This window comes from Pantherophis guttatus, chromosome 11, assembly GCF_059756535.1.
Source record: "Pantherophis guttatus breed Tessera chromosome 11, ASM5975653v1, whole genome shotgun sequence".
NCBI classification, from domain to species: domain Eukaryota; kingdom Metazoa; phylum Chordata; class Lepidosauria; order Squamata; family Colubridae; genus Pantherophis; species Pantherophis guttatus.
Window position 1 is genome coordinate 4620265 of NC_142073.1, and position 20835 is coordinate 4641099.

The 20835-nt window shown below is 41.9% G+C and overlaps 1 long non-coding RNA gene across 1 annotated transcript; it reads left to right on the forward strand.

Annotated features, from left to right (window-relative positions):
- The first annotated feature begins 329 nt into the window (after positions 1-329).
- On the forward strand, positions 330-20162 carry LOC117670954 (uncharacterized). The gene is made up of 3 exons (XR_015729606.1): positions 330-1873; positions 4707-13045; positions 14004-20162. It is a non-coding gene; the product is annotated as an uncharacterized LOC117670954 (long non-coding RNA).
- The last annotated feature ends 673 nt before the right edge of the window (positions 20163-20835 follow it).

Below are 20835 nucleotides of genomic sequence, written 5' to 3' on the forward strand. Positions count from 1 at the left end.
CTCATTTATTTGGCGACCTAGGGGTTCCATTTGGGATATCAACGAGTCTTCATCGGTGCTCTCGGAGAACATTTATTTTAAAAATGCAATAAAACCGAGAAGGTGGGGGGGGGAACCCCTAAAAACATAGTAAAGCAAGATGTGTTGAAGGAATATGGAATGAAATCGAGAGACAAAGTCACCTTTCTGGATGGGAAGATCCCAAGCAGGGTTCAAACCCATCCACCTTCACTTCTTAGAGCAGGAGTCTCCAACCTTGGCAACTGTAAGCCTGGTGGATTTCAACTCCCAGAATTCCCTAGCCAGGTAGCTGGGGAACTCTGGGAGTTGAAGTCCTCTAGGCTTAAAGTTGCCAAGGTTGGAGACCCCCGTCTTAGAGGACACTCAATCTTCCAAACTCTTTTTCTTCAGGTACATCAGAACACAATTCTCCTCACCCCAACTAGGATAGTGATTGGATATGGGGTTGATGGGAACTAGAGATTGACATACTGTATCTACTGGTCCTCAATTCAGAACCTTTCTTTTCATCTCTTCCTCCAACTGTATGCTTTGCAAAAAGTATTTATTTATCTTCCCATACCTATCATTTTGTGGCCAATGGAGCCTGCTCAGTCTTCTTTGGCTGTGTTCTTATAATATGCCATCTTAGGGTAACAAAGGGCTGGGTTAGAATAACAGGATGACACCGTTGGAAGGGACCTTGGAGGTCATCTAGTCCAAACACATGCTCAAGAAGGAGACACTAACCCATTATGGACAAATGGTTGTCCAATCTCTTCTTGAAAGCCTCCAGTGATGGAGCACTCACAACTTCTGGATGGAAGCTGTTCCACTGATGAATAGAATGGAATGGAATGGAATGGAATGGAATAGAATAACAGATTTGGAAGGGACCTTGGAGGTCTTCTAGTCCAACCCCCTGCTCAGGCAGGAAACCCTACACCACTTCAGACAAATGGTTGTCCAATCTCTTCTTAAAAACTTCCAGTGTTGGAGCATTTACAACTTCTGGAGGCAAGTACTTTGCATAATGTACAGTTTTAGCACATTATGCGGAACCAAACCTTCCCATGATAATTTATTTGGGCATTTGAGAAACGGCTGTCTTCACATTGCTGGGGCAAAATTCACTTAACCACTGTCTCGCTTAGCAACACAAAATTTGGGCTCCCTTGTGGTCGTAACTACCTGTATCCTCTTAATTCTGAGCACCTTGTTATTTATTCAAGGGGAAAAAGGAAAGTGCCCAACAGAAGACAAGAAAGCGAATTCACTTGCTGCTATTATTGTGATAAGCTGGAATTTATTGTGCTCTGTTTGGGAATATTTCTGGTCTATGAGTTTGCCTGGGAGCAAAAGCCAGCTTTCTGTGGCCATTCATTGGTGGGTAGAAACATGTAATCTCCCCAGATGTTTCTTCATAAACGACAGGGTGTCACTGTTGTGACTGTGTTGTGTGACTCACACATGCCAGAACTGTGTCGTATTGAGTGAAGCAATTGCTTCTGGTTATTTATGCAGCAAAATGGATTGGGTTGTCCTTGGCCAACTTGAGTGATTTACAGGATAATAGGGAAAGACCGAGAAGTGAGTGTGGAGCCTTGAGAAGAAGAGAAAGAGGAGGAGAGAAGGTGGACAACAGCCTCTTCGACCACCCAAACAGATGTCACCCAGAAGAAAGTCAACACCCCAGTTTTCGTTCCGGAATGCAAGACATGGAAGCATGGATTATTGGAAAGAGACTGGAATCCAGATTCTGTCTGAACACGGAAGAAAATCTCCTTAAATTAAGAGCAACTCAAAAAGTGGTGCCACTTAATCCAGCAGTTGATGGGTTCTCCTTCATTAAATGCCTTCAAGTGAAGACCAGGTCAGAATGCTTTAATTTACCTTCCCGGGGTTGGTCTGGATGGACTCAAGTGGCCCCACATAATTCTCTCTTTCTGCCATTCGAGTATTTTTTTTTTTTTGATTAGCCCTTGAATTAATGGTATATCTGAACATGACTACGAGCCTCGATTTGTGTTTCCAAAACATATTTTATGTATGTCTCCAAAAGGAAAAAAAAAAAGCATAGCCAAGGGTGACCCCATGGAAAATACCCTTTAAATAATGTACATTTTTTTGTGTGCCAAACTGCTTTCAGTCTAGTTTTGGGGCTTGAAAATCACAAAATAAGAGTGTGATTTCAATCAGGAACAATAATAGATGTTACAAATGAACAGTGATAAATCTAATAATGAAATGCAGGCACCTCAAACCATACCCAAGATATTACAAAGGCAGCCCCTGTTAATCAAGTGATTTGCAATGCCTTATCTCCCCCTGTTAACAAACAGCTATAAGAAAATTAAGGCTTATAGTCTGATTGCTTTTTAATCTAAGGGAAACCAATCAAGATATCAAGGATTCTTTTTCACTGAATGCTTTGAATGCCAAGTGGGGGAAAAAAAAGAGGCACAGGCAGTCCTCGACGTACGACCACAACCGAGCCCCAAAAATTATGTTGCTAAGCGAAACGTCGGTTAAGTGAGATTTGCCCCGTTTTTGCGACTTTTCTTGCCGTTGTCATTAAGTGAATTACTGCAGTTGTTCAGTGAGCAACCCGGTTGTTAAGTGAATCTGGATTTTGCTCATCCAAAGGTCGCAAAAGGGAATCATATAACTCTGGGGCACTACAGCTGTCATAAATATGAACCCGTTGCCGAACGTCCACATTTTGATCATGGGAGCCTGGGGATGTGGCAACGGCCGTAAGTGTGAAAAACGGTCGTACGTCATCTTTTTTCAGACTGCCGTTGTAACTTTGAATGGTCACTAAATGAACTGCTGTAAGTCGAGGATTCCCTGTCCTTGCGTGTTTAAACTGAGACTTCCATCTAGCTGCTCTTAAATTGCAAAGATGTTAACCTTTCTCTTTAAAATAATAAAAATAAATTAAAAAATAAAAAATAAAATAAAATATCAAATCAAATCAAAATAAAAGTCACCTTCCATAGCGCAGTGTTAGCAAAATATTTAATTTTTAGGGAAGCGGGTGTTTGGAGAACGCAGCCCGACAGAGACTGGCTTCTATTAACATCTACCCACGAAAGTCCAAGACCCTCTGTAGCTATTCAATAAATGAGGAATATTAAGCCACATTTCCCTCTCTCTCTCCCCGCTTTAAGGTGCACGGAGGCCATTCCCATTAGGATAGTCTGCCATTTATTTATTCACATGTTAAGTGAATGTCCTTGTGGTTAATGGCGAATAATCAGCCTCCCTCTTTCACTTCCTCTCTTCGCTCCCAGCCATGTTAAATGCTCTGCGTCAGCCTCTCTCTGCACACAGGAGAATAGGGTTGCAAAGGGCTAAAGGAGAGGCTTAGCTTAGCGGTACAAAAGAAGGCAGCAGTGTGGTTGTGCATGCCAGAGTTGTGGCTTGCCCCTTCCCCCTATATATATATAAATATATAAAAAATCTTGGTTTATGTAGGAAGAATCTGGCTAAAGAGAAATACACATAAAGGCTTATGAAAAGAAAAGAAAACAAATACTGTACCTTTACAGGGAGGATACATGGAATGAGGATGTGGCTAACTGATGAAGACTATTAAGTCCGAAATAGATCTATCTTAGTCTCCTTGGTCTCCCAATGGGCAGCAGGGTGCTTGCTGGCTGCCTGAAAAAAAGCCTAGAAACTAGTGGATTGTGATTTCACTGAACTAGGGCTGCATAAAAATCTTGGTTTACGTAGGAAGAACCTGGCTAAAGAGAATCCGGAGTTGATCGATCCAAGGTAACGAAGATCTAACTCAGCAGGATTTCCTAAGCACAGAGAAATTCCCAAACCGGAATCCTGCAGGGGTTCCGTTTTGGTGTAATGGTTAAGGTGCTGGTATAAAAACCAGGAGATGTGAGTTCTAGCCCCTCCTTTGGCATGAAGGATGGCTGGGTGACTTTGGCCTAATCACTAGGGGACTGTGAGTTCTAGTCCCACTTTAGCCATGAAAGTTGGCTGGGTGACTTTGGGCCAATCACTAGGAGACCATGAATTCTAGTTCTTCCTTAGGCAGGAATGCTGGCTGGGTGATTTTGGGTCAATCACCAGGAGCTGGGAGTTCTAGTCTCACCTTGGCCATGAAAGATGGCTGGATGACTTTGGGCCAATCACTAGGAGATGGTGAGTTCTAGTTCCTCCTTAGGCATGCATGCCGGCTGGGTGTCTTTGAGCCAATCACCAGGAGCTGTGAGTTCTAGTTCCTTCTTGGGCATGAAAGACAGCCGGGTGACTTTGGGCCAGTCATTCTCTCTCAGCCCAACCCACCTCACAGAGTCGTTATTGTGGGGAAAATAAGTGAAGGAAGGTGTATTAGATATGCCTGTCACCTTCAGTTACTTATAAAACAATGAAGGCAGGATAAAATTCTAATAAATAGATATTTTTTTAAAAAAAAAAATTGCTACAGCTGATTGGATACCGAAGATCAGCACATCTGCAGAGCAAGTCAACTCTAGAAAGACATATTTTAGGGCCATTCACCAATGTTTACATCATATCAGTCTGTGGTGCCAAAAATCAGAAGTTTTAGTCACTTTTCCCAACCAACAAATTTTATTTTAAAAAACCTTATTGTTTTAAAGTTTTAGAAACCTATCAGAAACCAGTCTACTCCGTACACACTCTATGTTTTTTCTTCTTCTTCATTTCATCCATTTTAGGGATGAACAGAACAGAATAACCGAGTTGGAAGGGACCTTGGAGGTCTTCTAGTCCAACCCCCTGCTTAGGCAGGAAACCCTACACCACTTCAGACAAATGGTTATCTAACTTCTTCTTAAAAACTTCCAGCGTTGGAGCATTCGTAACTTCTGGAGGCAAGTAGTTCCACTGATTAATTGTTCTAACTGTCAGGAAAATTTTCCTTAGTTCTAGGTTGCTTCTCTCCTTGATTAGTTTCCACCCATTGCTTCTTGTCCTGCCTTCAGGTGCTTTGGAGAATAGCTTGACTCCCTCTTCTTTGGGGCAGCCCCTCAAATACTGGAACACTGCTCTCATGGACCCCTAGTCCTTCTTTTCATTAAACTAGACATACCCAGTTCCTGCAACCGTTCTTTATATGTTTTAGCCTCCAGTTCCCTAATCATCTTTGTTGAATAGCAGTGAGGAGGAACAGGAGATATATTTGATGCAATAAAAATGCATGTAATGTTTGCTCAGATGAGGTTCTGGAAGTTTAATGTTGCTACGTTGTAGAGAAACCTGGTGGATCTCTTGGTCTCTTATCATGGGAAGAGATTTTGGCTGCTCCTTAATGAATCTCTTTTCGTTCACCCTCCCCCAACAGCTGCGATAAGTCCAATAAACTCAATTTAACATTGCGTATAATATCTATAATATTTGCAGCTTTGCACCAAAGGAACCTTGTCTTGTTCGGCGAAAGGCGCACACAAGACCAGTTGCTATTGTGTCAAGTTCCAAAAATCTGTAAGGTGTAAATGAATCATTTCTTCCCCCCCGTGATTAAGCTTAAAGTTAGAAATAAGATATGTCAATCAATCAGGCTGGAATTGTTCCCGCTGTCTCAGTTATGGTTATGCAAAGCACTCCAGGGGTGTAGAGCTCCGATCAATTAGGTCAAGGAAAGGGATGGGACTCCGAGCCACCCAGAGAGCCATTTGAATTCCTCATTATTTTTTAGAAGCGGTGGAAATGCGTGTCAGTAGGGCAGCATGCAAAAAATGGGTTTACAATTACCAGATGTTCCACGCCAGCTTGCTGCCACCTTTTCACGTCTCAAAATTAAATTCTATTTTTAAGCAAAATGGCTCAGGTGATTTCTTCACTCCAAAAAAGAACTGAAGAAGGGAGAGAGAGAAAAGGCAAAGGATGAAGTTCTCTTCCATCTGGATGACCTGTTAGTCAATAAGAGGAATGATTTGATGATGAAACTAATCAAAGAGAGAAGCAACCTGGAATTAAGGAGAAACTTCCTAACAGTGAAGACAATTAACCAGTGAAACAGCTTTGCCTCCAGAAATCATGGGCAGTCCATCACTGGAAGTTTTTAAGAAGAGTCTAGACAGCCACTTATCTGAAATGGTATAGGTTCTCCTGCTTGAAATGGTACCGGTTCTCCTGCCTGAGCAGAGGGCTGGACTAGAAGACCTCCAAGATCCCTTCCAACTATTCTGTTCTGTTCTGTTCTATTCTATCATCTCTGAAGAATCCAATGATTGCCACATTTGGTCTATGACGGCTTCAAGGAGCAATCCAAGCAAGGGCAAAACCAATCAGAATCAATCAGAATCTAGTTGGAAGGGACCTTGGAGGTCTTCTAGTCCAGCCCCCTGCTCAAGCAGGACACCCTATACCCGTGATGGTGAACCTATGGCACACGTGCCAGAGGTGGCACACAGAGCCCTCTCTGTGGGCACGCGCACTGTCGCCAGCTCATCTTCTGATTTCCGGCACGCATATGCACGCCAGGCAGCTGGTCTTCACGGGTGTCGAAGCACCAGAAAATGGCCTGAAAATGGCCCCAAAAAAGGCGAAACAACATGCCTTTTCGGGCAGTTTTCCAGGCCATTTTTTGGGCTGTTTTCAGGCTGTTTTTGGCCCAAAAATGGACAAAAAAAGTCTCGAAAAACGACCAGAAAAACAGCCGGAAAATGGCCTGAAAACAGCCTGTTTTTAATCCTGTTTACAGTGCCTGTAAACACCAGCTGGCCAGCACACATGCGCGTGCCGGAAATCCGAAGTCCAGCTGGCCGGAGTGCGCATGCATGCATGTTCCATTTTGGGCACTTGGTGCCATAAAGGTTCACCATCACTGCCCTATACCATTTCAGAAAAATGGCTGTCCAATCTCTACTGAAAAGCCTCCATAGCTCTAAGTTGAGAATTACCTGTATTTCCATCCATGCTGGCCCATGATAGTTTGCTTCCTGATATTTTAATGATGGACCTGTGTGACGAATTCTGGGGAAAAAACAAAGCGGCATTTTTAAAACATAGTTTTGCCTGAAAGAAAAGCTAATGATTTATGCATGAGCCAATGGAATTGACTGATTGAGGTTTCCTTCAGATAAACACTTGGCTATTTTTTTCTCTTTGCAGCCCAGGTAAAACCAAGTAAACAGAATGATTTTTCCACACCTTCCTCTATTATTTAGCGCAGCCATTCAGAATCTCGGAGCAGCCTGTGAAAAAAACAACACTCAGCCGTCCTGGAAAATAGCAGAAGTAGTCAAATTCTTCTAAAAAAATCTCTAGAGAAGGCCACAGACCCCCCCCAAACAAACAGCTAGAAATTACCAAAGTTTTGGTAATTAGCCAAAAGCTAGGATGAAGGGACGCGGTGACTCAGTGGCTAAGACGCTGAGCTTGTCGATCGAAAGGTCGGCAGTTCAGCGGTTCGAATCCCTAGTGCTGCGTAACGGGGTGAGCTCCCGTGACTTGTCCCAGCTTCTGCCAACCTAGCAGTTCAAAAGCAGGTAAAAAATGCAAGTGGAAAAATAGGGACCACCTTTGGTGGGAAGGTAACAGCGTTCCATGCGCCTTTGGCGTTTAGTCATGCCGGCCAAATGACCACGGAGACGTCTTTGGACAGCGCTGGCTCTTCGGCTTTGAAACGGACATGAGCACCGCCCCCTAGAGTTGGGAACGACTAGCTCATATGTGCGAGGGGAACCTTTACTATTTAGGATGGGGGAGGTGGGGAAAGAATCTATATTACAACTTTGAAAAAATAAGGGATTTTTTTTGAAATTTCCCAAATCAATTTTTTCCCCAAGCATTTCAAAGGAGGGGAAAAAGGAGAGGGGGAAAAAAAAATCATATTTAACTTATTTCAAGTATTTGTCATATACCCATCGTGTTATGGTGACATATGCATATATAGTATATGTTGCATATGTATATTTAATATAAAGCAATCATCCGTTTAATATATATTAAAATCCACCAGACAGGGATTTGAACCGTTGAACAGTTGGGGCCCTTGCATTGTGAGATATCCAATGGCGGAGAGAATGAAAAGGGAGGTAGTCCTGGACTTACAATGGGTTTGTTTAGTGACCGTTCAAAGTTACAACGGCACTGAAAAAAGTGACTTATGGCTATTTTCACACTTACGACTGTTGCAGCTTTCCCGTGGTCCCATGATCAAAATTCAGAGACGCTTGGCAACTAACTCGTATTTATGACGGTGGCAGTGTCCTGTGATCCCCTTTTTGTGACCTTCTGACAAGCAACGTCAATGGGGAAGCCAGATTGACTTCGCAACCGTGTTACTAACTTAATGGCTGTGGAGGTTCATTAACAACGGTGGCAAGGAAGGTCGTAAAATGGAGCATAATGTCAGGGTTCCAAATAACACCCCCAATGAAAGAAAACTTCGAGGCTTGAGTTTCCTCAAAGTTCCATTTTATTAGAGATGTCATATTGGCACGCCAGGGAAAACCCGAGTCTGAAATCTTCCAGGTTTTCCCCACCCAAAGAAAAGTTCAAGTCCCTTCCCCCTGCACCCACATGTCCATCACGTGGTCCAATCCAAGCACCGTCCCAACTGGAGATGCCTCCCAGTTCCATCCCTCCAGGTGCAGGGCAAGATGTCCTTGACTCTCTGAGAAAGGCATGTTATTTTGACTATATATCTCCCATACTCCATATAATCCCCCCTCCCAGTTTCCCACAGTAGTAAATGTGGCAGGCCTGAAGGCCCAACGAAAAAGATGGCTTCCCGGCCTGCTCACTTAACAACAGAAATTTTGGACTTCATCGTGGTCGAGGAGTACCTGTCCTTTCAGCATCTCCCTGGATTACTGTAGGAATTGGCACAGGTTTCATTTCTAGGAGAGGACATCAAGGAAGGGACACCAGGACAGAACGAATCGGTGCATTTGAGCTTTTAAGATGGCGGACGGGAACAAGGAGCAGATCTTCAGAGCCTACGAGCCAGGATGAAGTCTACGTGCTTTCTCTAGGGATGTTGAAATCCACCCCAGAGCTTCGATTTGGGCTTGTTTGTGTCGTTCATGGGAAGGAAGGGCCCTCCTTTGCCAACTTCCACAGGTGAAGGCCCCAGAGCGGTTCTGTGCACCAGCTCCCGTTGCAGGTGGGGTCTCCAACAACAGCTTGATGCAATAAGTCAACCCTTCGGGCCAGGAAGGCTGAGATCCTTCTTGATAAGGTCTGTGCCCCGAAGTGAAAGGTCTCACGTTCGGAATTCTTTGCAGACAGTTTCGAGGAGGAAGAGGGAGGGCTGGGAAGAAACAATCCGGCTTTTGATGGAGCCAAGCGTGAATTGCCAAGAGGGAAGAGCTTTCAAGTTTGGCTTTCCTCCTGCAGCTGACCTCATCGCTAGGTGTTGCTTTCCAAAGGCAGAAGAAGGATGCCTTTGACGGGCTGCCATCTCAGCTGCTCGGTGGGATGGATCTGAACAAAAATGGGGGAGATTTGTCCCAGAAGGAGTTTTTGTTTTGCTTTGTTTCGTTTGTCTCTACTTGATCCTAGCCATACCAAGATTCTTGCAACTGATCCATTTGGTTTTTTTAAAAAAATATTTTTATGATATGGTTTTCTTCATTTTACATCATAGTTACAAACTTTGCAGCAGTGATATACCGATATACATCCACATTTTTTTTCCTTTTTCACTAAGGTAAAGGTAAAGGTTCCCCTCGCACAGAGGTGCTAGTCGTTCCCGACTCTAGGGGGCGGTGCTCATCTCCGTTTCAAAGCCGAAGAGCCAGCGCTGTCCGAAGACGTCTCTGTGGTCATGTGGCCGGCATGACTAAATGCCAAAGGCACACGGAACGCTGTTACCTTCCCACCAAAGGTGGTCCCTATTTTTTCTACTTGCATTTTTTACCTGCTTTCAAACTGCTAGGTTGGCAGAAGCTGGGACAAGGAACGGGAGCTCACCCCATTACGTGGTATTAGGGATTCGAACCGCTGAACTGCTGACCTTTCTGATCGACAAGCTCAGTGTTTTAGCCACTGAGCCATTGCATCCCTAGCTCTTTTACATTATATATTCTATTATGTCTCCTTTTGGAGACATATTATGTTGCCTTTTGGAAAAACACCTTTGGGTCTCTTGTTCATGGGGCAGCCATGGGAAAATTGTGATCATCTTCTGAAGCGATGGTGAGGACCCATTGTGCAGCTTCTGTGCAAGAGTTCTTCTTAGGCAGAGAAAAGAGCAGTGTGAGATATAACTGAGGCTGACTGTTTGGAGTTATGGAGCAGGGAGCTAGGATGACTTCAGCCAAGGACCATTAGCTAATGCATTTATTGTAGAATTTCTTGAATGCAGAGAAGTTGAAGGAGTCAGTCTGCCAAATTGCCACAAGGCTGTATCTTTACTAACAAAACACAACGGAACAAGTCTTTGCAGCTCTTTTTCCTGGAGCAACTCCGAGCGGATTCGTGTGGCCTCTAAGATTCTGGGAAGTGTTAAAACTTACATGCATACATAAACGTTATTCACCAGTTAAATAAAAATCTAATTATGCTATAAAGACATTTTCAGTCTAATGAGACAGGCTTTTAGGGAGAGAGAGAGAGAAAAGTAGCTTGTGTATGCAGGCATTTCGGGATAATTAACTTAAACCAGCCCTCAACATGCATCTGATGAATGATTCCATGATTTATATCTTTATGAATGTTCAACCTCCTTGCCAAGAGACGGGCCTGCTCTTTCGCCTTCAATCATGGTCCCACTTTGGAGAAGTATGAAGATTATATGAAGATTGTATATTTGTGGAGTGGGAGAGTGGACAGATAGCCATTGAATCAGTGAATTCTCTAACTGGTCCTGGAATAGAACTGGAATAGAATTCTAGAATTCTAGAATCCTAGATTCAATCATAGAATCAATCATGGAATCCTAGAATCATGGAATCCTAGATTCAGATAGAGTCAAGAATCAATCATAGAATCCTAGATTCAATCATAGAATCATGGAATCCTAGATTCAGATAGAGTCAATCATTGAATCAATCATAGAATCCTAGATTCAATCATAGAATCATGGAATCCTAGATTCAGATAGAGTCAATCATAGAATCAATCATGGAATCCTAGATTCAATCCTAGAATCAGTCATGGAATCCTAGAATCCTGGAATCATAGATTCAATCATAGAATCAATTATAGAATCATAGAATCCTAGGGCTGGAAGAGTCTTGGAGGTCTTCAGATCCAACCCACTGCCCATAATAGGAATCCTTATTCCATCCTAGATAAATGATTGGCCAATCTTTTCTTAAAAACCTCCAGCGATGGAGCACCCACAACTTCCGCGAGCCTATCAGGGCACAGATTTGGGAGCTTCCAATGCCACACAAACAGACTTGGGAGACAACACACATCCCACAGGCCAAAATCACTCTGTGCAAGAACGATGAATTTCACAATCCAGAACTCTCTGGAACTTCCATACTCTTGTAATTTATGTTCTTCTGATGCCAGGCCTTAAGAATCATTATTTTTTGGGAAGGAAAATGACGTCAATTAGAAACACCTTTTTTTAAAAAAAAAAGTTTTGCGTCAGCAAACAACACAGGAGCCCAGAAAGGGCCCTTCAGGGCATTTTTTTTTCTTAATTTACTTTTCGTCTGTCAAGAAATGTTGTAGAGTAACCTTCTCATTAGCCAGTTATGTTTGCAATATTAGCTACATATGATGGCAATTAGAGGCAGAACCTCTAAAAGTCTTTCTTGAATGTTAAAGCCTAGCCATGATTATTTTTCAGGAGGTTTTAAGTTTGTTTTTGTTTTTTTTAACAATAAAGGGCTGTCATGGAAAGGAGTAGAGAGATGAAAATATGGTAACTGTTGCTTTAAATTACAGCTATACTAACTTCAAAGGATATTCAATCAGAACCCTTGGCAGATCTAGACAACTAAGCTTTTCTTACCCTAAGAAACAGCTTGACAGTTCCACCCTCTCATCTTTCTTTCTTTCTTTCTTTCTTTCTTTCTTTCTTTCTTTCTTTCTTTCTTTCTTTTTCTTTCTTTCTTTCTTTCTTTCTTTCTTTCTTTCTTTTTCTTTCTTCCTTCCTTCCTTCCTTCCCCTATCTCTCTTTCTCTCTCTCCCTCTTTCTTTCTTTCTTTCTTTTCTTTCTTTCTTTCTTTCTTTCTTTCTTTCATTCTTTCTTTCTTTCTTGTTACTTGGTCTCAAAAAGAAAAGAGGAAACATTTATAAAATGTTAGCCACTCTTCCAACAGAAAGCCTAGAGTATGTCCTGCATGTTGAGAATATATTGTATATTGTCTTTCATTTGTTCTCTGTTTCCTATTGTTTTGTTTCACCGTGGGTCTCCACAGGAATGGATCAATCAGGAAGAAGAACGGACTTGGGGGGGAAAAATGTACTCTTAAAATAAAATCTACAGCATAAGGCTCTTTTCAGAGACTTTACTCCCAGCATCTCTTCCACCCAATCCAAAGCCACCATTCCAAAAAAATAAAATAAAAATGTTTTGTGCGTCAAGAATGCACTTTGGAGTATTTTCCATGCTGGAATTTGGAATATTTGAATATCTGCTAGGCTTTTTCCATTAATATTTAGCACATCCATATAAAAACATACTCTTGGACCATGGCCTATATCTCGAATCAGTGGTGTCCACTTTAAATTTCAATGAAGCCAACATACCTACTCTCAGCCACTTCTGCCCTAATCACCTCTTGAGTGGACTACTGTATAAGGCGCACTACATGGGGCTGCCCTAGGAGACTACCTGGAAACTGTGTGAAATATGGCAGTGCAGACAGCTAAATGTGCCCCAAGAATGGTACATATTATATCTTTCCACTGCAAGCTACATTGGTTATCAGTTTGCTTCTGAGTCCAATTTAGAGCCCTTTATGGCATGGGGCCAACTTATTTGAAGTACTTCTTCTCCATGGTTACATCTACCCATCCCACCATGTCCAGCAGGAGAGACATGTGATGGATCCCACCTGCTAAGAAGCTCCATCTGACAGGACCCAGGAGATGAGCCTTTTCTCCCCGTGGCCCCTGCCCTATGGAACATCATTTCTCCCAGGTGAGTTGGTCCCAACTTCTGTTAGCTTTCTGAAAGACCCTCAAAATTTGGTTTGGTCATCAGGCCTGAGGATCCCATGGAAAGGTGTATCCTATTCAATAGTATTACCTTGGTGGCGCAGTGGTTAGAGTGTAGTACTGCAGGCTACTTCTGCTGCCTGCCGGCTGACTGCAATTTGGCAGTTCAAATCTCACCAAGCTCAAGGTTGACTCAGCGTTCCGTCCTTCCGTGGTCAATAAAATGAGGACCCAGATTGTTGGGGGCAAGAGGCTGACTCTGTAAACCGCTTAGAGAGGGCTGTAAAGCACTGTGAAGCGGTATATACAGTAAGTCTAAGTGCTATTGCTATTACTTGGTTGCCCTCTTCTCTGTCTTTCGGTTATTATAGTTTAATTGTTTTTCAACCTCTTAAGGGATAAATTATATTGATCGCTTTGCTTTGCTTTAATTGTGTCATCCCCCCCCCAATGAGATAGGTGGTTCTATAACTTTAATAAGTAAATAAAAGGCACCCAATCATGTCATCCCTTCTCTCTCTGCATCCCATAGTTCAGCCATGAATCCATAAGGAATCTTATTTGTGTGCTTGGTCCCATCCTGAATGGGCAGCATGGTGGCTCAGTGGTTAAGATACTGAGCTTGTCAGCTGGAAAGCTGATAGCCCAGGTTTGACACCCGAGCACTCCGTCATGGGTGAGCTCCCGTTCTTACTTCAGCTCCTGTCAACCTAGCAGTTTGAAAGCATGCAAATATGAGTAGATAAATAGGTGCCACTTCGGTGGGAAGGTAACAGAGTTCTGTGATGTCAACGCTGGCCACATGACCTCAGAAAAATCTTCGGATAGGCTTGAAACAGAGATGAACACTGCCCCCTAGAGTCAGCAACAACTAGCGGAGTAAAATACACAGGGATTCCTTTATTCTCGCTTCTTGAATATTTGAAAATTCTTACCTGCAGGGAAGCCCATGTCTGCGATCAGTCAACTGGATTCCTGGCAGTTCGGAAGAATGTAGGAGTCCAGCAGCAGAAACACCTCCATATTTGAGCTTTGGATAACTTCAGCCAAGATCTTCTGAAGTATCTCCCTGGAAAACCTCATGGGACTAAGATGTACTAAGTTTGAAATTCTTTCCCACTCCTGCATATTGTAGCGCCCGGCGTCATGACACAACCTGTTCTAGCAGATCTGGAACCACCAGCCAAAACAATAGGTGGGAAGATGACATGTACAGAAGTGATTGTACCCTTCCCTCCATCGGGTGACTCATCTGGTTGCATCCTCTGCCAAGCGTTGCTTCCGTTATTTTCCAAGGGAAAAGCAGCTTGGTTCACTTCGGCTGCCAAACTTATAAACAAGAGACAGGGATTTTTAATAAATCACTATTGCAGTTATAAACATATTCCTGTTTCGGTGAATAAGAATTTGGCTTTATCATCCAGGAGTTCCAAACTGATTTGAGGTATGCATCAAATTATGATAAATTTGGAGGGGGAGGGGATTTCTTGGCTAAAGCTGAATAGGACTATTGAACGTTCTTTTGGTGATGGGTTTATTAGATTTAGAAGGCTATCAAAGGACTTCATACCAACTGCAACATACGTGGGAGATTAAAAGCTAAAATGAGGTAACCAATCGATAAACCTCTCAATTCCTCTTGAAGGAAGGAAGGAAGGAGGGAAGGAAGGAAGGAAGGAAGGAAGGAAGGAAGGAAGGAGGGAAGGAAGGGGAAGGGAAGGGAAGGAGGGAGGGATGGAGGGAGGAAGGAAGGAAGGAAAAGGGAGGGGGGAAGGAAGGAAAGGAAAGGAAGGAAAGGAGGAAGGAGGAAAAGGAAAAGAGGGAGGGAGGGAAGGAAGAAAAAGAGGGAGGGAGTGGGGAGGGAGGGAATGAAGGAAGGAAGGAAAAGAGAGGGAAGGAGGAAGAAAGAAAGGAGGGAAGGAAGGAAGGAAGGAAAAGAGGGAGGGAGGGAAGGAAGAGAGGAAGGAAAAGAGGGTGAAGGAGTGAGGAAGGAAGGAAGGAAGGACATGAAATTTTAATGGAAGGAAAGCAAAGAGACTGTGTATGACTAAAAGGAAATTCCTTTCAAATGCATTGAAGGGAATGTCAAAATTAAAGTGAAAGAAAAAATACTAATGGGAGTACTTAAATAGGGCACGACGAAAGAAACAGTTACATCTGGAAAATGGATCTGCTGTCCAGAGTCACTTCTCAGGGAGACAGGCGACCTATAAGCTTAACACAATAAAATAAACATTGTGCATTTTAGACCCTCACAAACCATTTTGTCCTTTTTTTGACGGGAAGATCCGTCCCATTTGGATGCAACAATGTGGCTACAGTTTACGGGGACACAAGAGATTCCTTCTAATCAGTCATGACGAATTGAAAAAGTTGCTGACATTTTCGGTTGTGTGCCTTTTCATTAAAGGTAACTACTACTTTGAGCAAATTGTTTCAGAGACAGGAATGCAGCAATGGCTGATCTAATTAGTGCAGGCTGTAATTTAGAAGGGTTCGTTATGGCACAGACATTATGACTCCTAGGTATTACTAAAGAACGTATTTGTACTACTTGAAATGAATTTCTCATGGACGCATAGAATGTTATCTGGAAACCTAGTATGCTTTTTTTTAAAAAAAAGGTGGCTTGATCTGGTTCTTCCCTCCTGTTTAAAAAATAAAATAGAGACAGTCAGAAACAAATCTTCAAATGACAGAGATTCATGTCTTCTAAAATGTGCATTTAAAAAGGTCCACCCAGGATTAGATTCTGGCTTGATGCACATTAAAATAGAGTTTGTGCTTAAGGTTCAGGACTTCCCCCCCAAAAAATATGTTAAAAAAACCTGTTGTAACTACCTCCAGCTACCTCATAGTTGTAGTAATTGCTGTTGTTGTTGGGAATGGCCATTATTAGATTAGATTAACAGAGTTAGAAGGGACCTTGTAGGTCATCTAGTCCAACCCCCCGCCCAAGCAGGAGACCCTACATCATTTCCGACAGATGGCAGTCCAGCCTCTTCTTGAAAGCTTCCAGTGATGAAGCTCCCACAACTTCTGAAGGCAACTTCTGTTCCATTGGTTGATTGTTCTCACTGTCAGAAAATTCCTCCTTATTTCTAGGTTGAATCTCTCCTTCTTCAGTTTCCATCCATTATTCCTTGTCTGGCCTTCAGGTGCTTTGGAGAATAGCTTGACCCCCTCCTCTCTCCTAGATCAGGGGTCCCCAACCTTAGCAATTTTAAGACTTGTGGACTTCAGCTCCCAGAATTCCTCAACTGGCTGAGGAATTCCGGGAGTTGACATCCACAAGTCTTAAAGTTGCCAAGGTTGGAGACTTCTGACTTAGATGACCATTTGCAGACCGAAACCACAAGCCTAACCTGAAATCCCTTGAATCTTGACAGCACCCAACTCCTTGGTGATATATTGCTATGGTCATCTTGGGTTATCTTTTTTTTCCAATTCTCATTTGTATTTAGGATCCCACAGCATGTAAAAACCTTACTCAGTATGCATTAGACGTAAATTAAATCAATTGTCCACAGGATGGGGAGGATGAGAGAAAGCCCATTAAACTGATTAATAATTGGTTGGCTGACAAGTTAAGTGTCTCGTTGCCATTAAAACTAAGTATATTTTTAACACATCGGATTTCTTTCTATTATCTGTCACCTCCTCTGGAAAGATGGTCAAGTTAAAAAGGCCGATAATTGGAACCATGTCAGAGCTTCTGTATCATTAAGATACTCGAGTTATTACATTAAGCTTGGTCTCTTTCACTTAGAGTAATTTCACTTAGTCCGAATCAGTTCTGACCTGTTGGCGCCTACATCAAAACGTTATTTTCTTCCTTCTGGGCTACGGTATTCCCATGAGATTCTCTCTCTCTAAAAGTCAAGGAGGTAGGTAAAGGTAAAGGTTCCCCTTGCACATATGTGCTAGTCGTTCCCGACTCTAGGGAGCGGTGCTCATCTCCGTTTCAAAGCCGAAGAGCCAGCACTGTCCGAAGACATCTCTGTGGTCATGTGGCCGGCATGACTCAATGCCAAAGACACACAGAACGCTGTTACCTTCCCACCAAAGGTGGTCTCTATTTTTTCTACTTGCATTTTTTACCTGCTTTTGAACTGCTAGGTTGGCAGAAGCTGGGACAAGTCACGGGAGCTCACCCCATTAGATGGCACTAGGGATTCGAACCGCTGAACTGCCGACCTTTCGATCAACAAGCTCAGCGTCTTAGCCACCGCGTCCCTCAAAGTCAAGTTAAATTCAAAAGACAAAGAATAGAATAGAATAGAATAGAATAGAATAGAATAGAATAGAATAGAATAGAATAGAATAGAATAGAATAGAATAGAATAGAATAACAGAGTTGGAAGGGACCTTGGAGGTCTTCTAGTCCAACCCCCTGCTTAGGCAGGAAACCCTACACCACTTCAGACAAAAGGTTAGCCAACATCTTCTTAAAAACTTCCAGTGTTGGAGCATTCACAACTTCTGGAGGCAAGTTGTTCCACTGATTAATTGTTCTCACTGTCAGGAAATTTCTCCTTAGTTCTAAGTTGCTTCTCTCCTTGATTAGTTTCCACCCAACACAACACAAAGAGTTCTCTTTAAATCGCTTTGTCTTTGTTGAATTGATTTTTTTTTTGTTTTCTTTCTTAACTTGTTAAATTCAATTTAACAAATTGAATTAGAAAACACCTTTCGGGCTTGCCCAGATAATGTACCACTGGCATCTAAAGTTGGTTTCTGAATGCTTTGCTATAGAGTAATACAAATCTATTCTTCATTGCTTCTGCAAAAATCCAACACAGATGTAAAAGGGATTAAGCTGGGAAACAGGAAGGGAAGGCAAAGAAACACTTAGAATTTTTCCAAATTCCTCTATAATAAAATGCAGAAAAAGGGATAAAACTACTGGAGGAATAACTTCGTAAGCATGGGTTTAGTGTTATTCCCACATTTATACCAGAGGTGGGTTTCAGCAAGTTCTGACCAGTTCTGGAGAACCGGTAGCGGAAATTTTGAGTAGTTTGGAGAACCGGTAGTAAAAATTCTGACTGGCCCAGCCCCCATCTATTCTCTGCTTCCCAAGTCTCAGCTGATTGGGAGGAAATGGGGATTTTGCAGTAACCTTCCCCTGGATTGGGGAGGGAATGGAGATTTTGCAGTATCCTTCCCCTGCCACGGCCACAAAGCCACGGCCACAAAGCCATGCCACGGCCACAAAGCCACGCCCACAGAACCGGTAGTAAAAAAATTTGAAACCCACCACTGATTTATACTCTACTATATCCAAATCTTGCTGGAGAATTCCAACTAGGAAATTTCTTTGCAAAAATCACCACTTCAAGAGGGAGAAGATCTAAACTCTTTGGTGGTCCCTGAGCTTGGTGGTTTTCTTGCAGATGTTTCCTTACCCAACTAGGTAGTTGGGTCATGAAATGTCTGCAAGAAAACCACCAAGCTCAGAGAGCACCTAGGACCCTACTGTTTAACCCTAAACTACAAATATTCTCTTCTCTTGGAACTACCGTGCTAGATGCATTCACACAACAACAACAACAACAACATTATTATTATTATTATTATTATTATTATTATTATTATTATTATTATTTCATTCATTCACACTTAATATGTGAGTGCAGCAAAATCATGCAAACTGATTACAAAGCTAGACATGATCGAGTTGCTAAATTAATCCATTGGTCATTATGTAAAAAATACGACATACCTGTATCCGAAAAGTCATGGGAGCACAAAGTGGAAAAAGTTATTGAAAATGAGACAGTGAAGATCTTGGACTTTCGAATACAGACGGATCATCATTTGGAACACAACACGCCAGGTATCATGGTTGTTGAGGGCTGAAGTGTACAGTTTATTGACATCGCTGTACCAGGAGACGCCAGAGTCGAAGAAAAAGAACTTGAAAAGATCACGAAATATCGCGACCTGGCCATTGAAACTACATGGCTATGGATGAAACATGTGACAGGGATACCCATTGACATCGGGGCACTTGGTACCATGTCCAAGAATTTTACAAAGCACATCAAGAAATTGCAGCTTCCTGCAATAACACTAGCGGAACTGCAAAAAACTGCGCTACTCGGAACATATTTGAAGAAGATACTTGATTGATACCTAGGACGCTGGCAGCAACCCGTATCAACCATTAGCAGCAGTCAATCGTATTTGTGACACATTTTTAAATGTTCAGTTGACTGAGTTTCATGTTTAATGAATAAAAGAGATCATCATCATCATCATCATCATCATCATCATCATCATCATCATCCTTTAGGTGACTCGTTTAGTTAATTTATGATTCAAGGTATTTTGCAAGAGTTAAATGTCATTACATGAATGCAGGAAGAATAAAAAAACTCTAACTCATTCCTTCAAGAAGTGACAGGTTAGCAAATTTATCATGTTTGTGTTTTATTTTTTTTTAAAAAAAAAACCTAGCCATGACACGCAATGTTCTAATTCATCCTAATTCAAAACATATGTGAAGTCAGGGAAAGCTGCTAGCTTATTTGTTAAAACATGGTTTTCAGGTGTCATCCCTACTAGATAGACCAGATCAGAAAAACTCCCTAGGAAGGCTAACGTGACTTTGATTGAGATTGGGTACAAGGATGAAATGTTTTTGTTTTTTTTTTTAATTTGATTTATATGCCGCCCTTCTCCGGAGACTCAGGGCGGCTTACAATGCGTTAAGCAATAGCCTTCATCCTTTTGTATATTTATACAAAGTCAGCTTATTGCCCCCACAAACTGGGTCCTCATTTAACCTACCTTAGAAAGGATGGAAGGCTGAGTCAACCTTGAGCCTGGTGAGATTTGAACTTGCAGTAATTGCAGACAGCTGGTGTTAATCACAATACTTTTAGTCTGCTGAGCCACCAGGCTCCCCATTTTTAACTCTCAAATAAACAGCACCCATCCCTAGACGGTTTGTTCCTTTTTGTTGTTGTTGTAAAGTTTTTTTTTATTTTTAAACATACATCAATATCATTGTATGGACAGTGTGGCGTTTTAGTGTCATTCATTTTGGTACAAAACCAATATTAATACAAATAAAAGTTACTATATTAATCAAACTTACATGGTCTACTTTTATTATACATATTGATATCAGCACCTATTCTTTCATTTTTCAATTATTCAATATTTACTGCAGCCTTCTAATAGTCATAACATTATTCTTGGCCATATCTAATATCATCCTTTTTCAAAATCTAATCTTAATCTCTAACGTTTAATGTATTATGTGAAAATATGCATAACAATTTCCCCCCTATTTCTAATTTCTTAATCTATTCTAATTCTCTGTACAGCCAATCTTATTTTTTTTAAAAAAAGATCCTTTTTTTTTTTTTTTTGGTAAGGCTGTTCCTGTTCCCAGATTCAGAACAAAGCTGAATTAGAACCAAAACATTTGAAAAATATTTAAGGGAGTCATTCCAATTTGATCATTCCACGTCTTCTGTTTGACCTAAGGTTATATCGTCAGCTGCTTTTTTGATAATGTCTATTTCCAGTCTCATAGGCTGCTATAAAAATGCCATCTGTGTGGTGGACACAGAGCCCAGAAGCTCCAAAAATGATATGTGGTCACCGCAGTGACCTCAAAATACATCTTTGAATAACCACCTCACTTCTATGGCATGTTTTACATGCCCACATCAAAGGAAGAAACAATCCAGAGTCTTACCACTGGCTACAGACAGAGTTTTGGAAAGGGAGGGGAGAAAAAGAAAGAGAAAAAGAAAG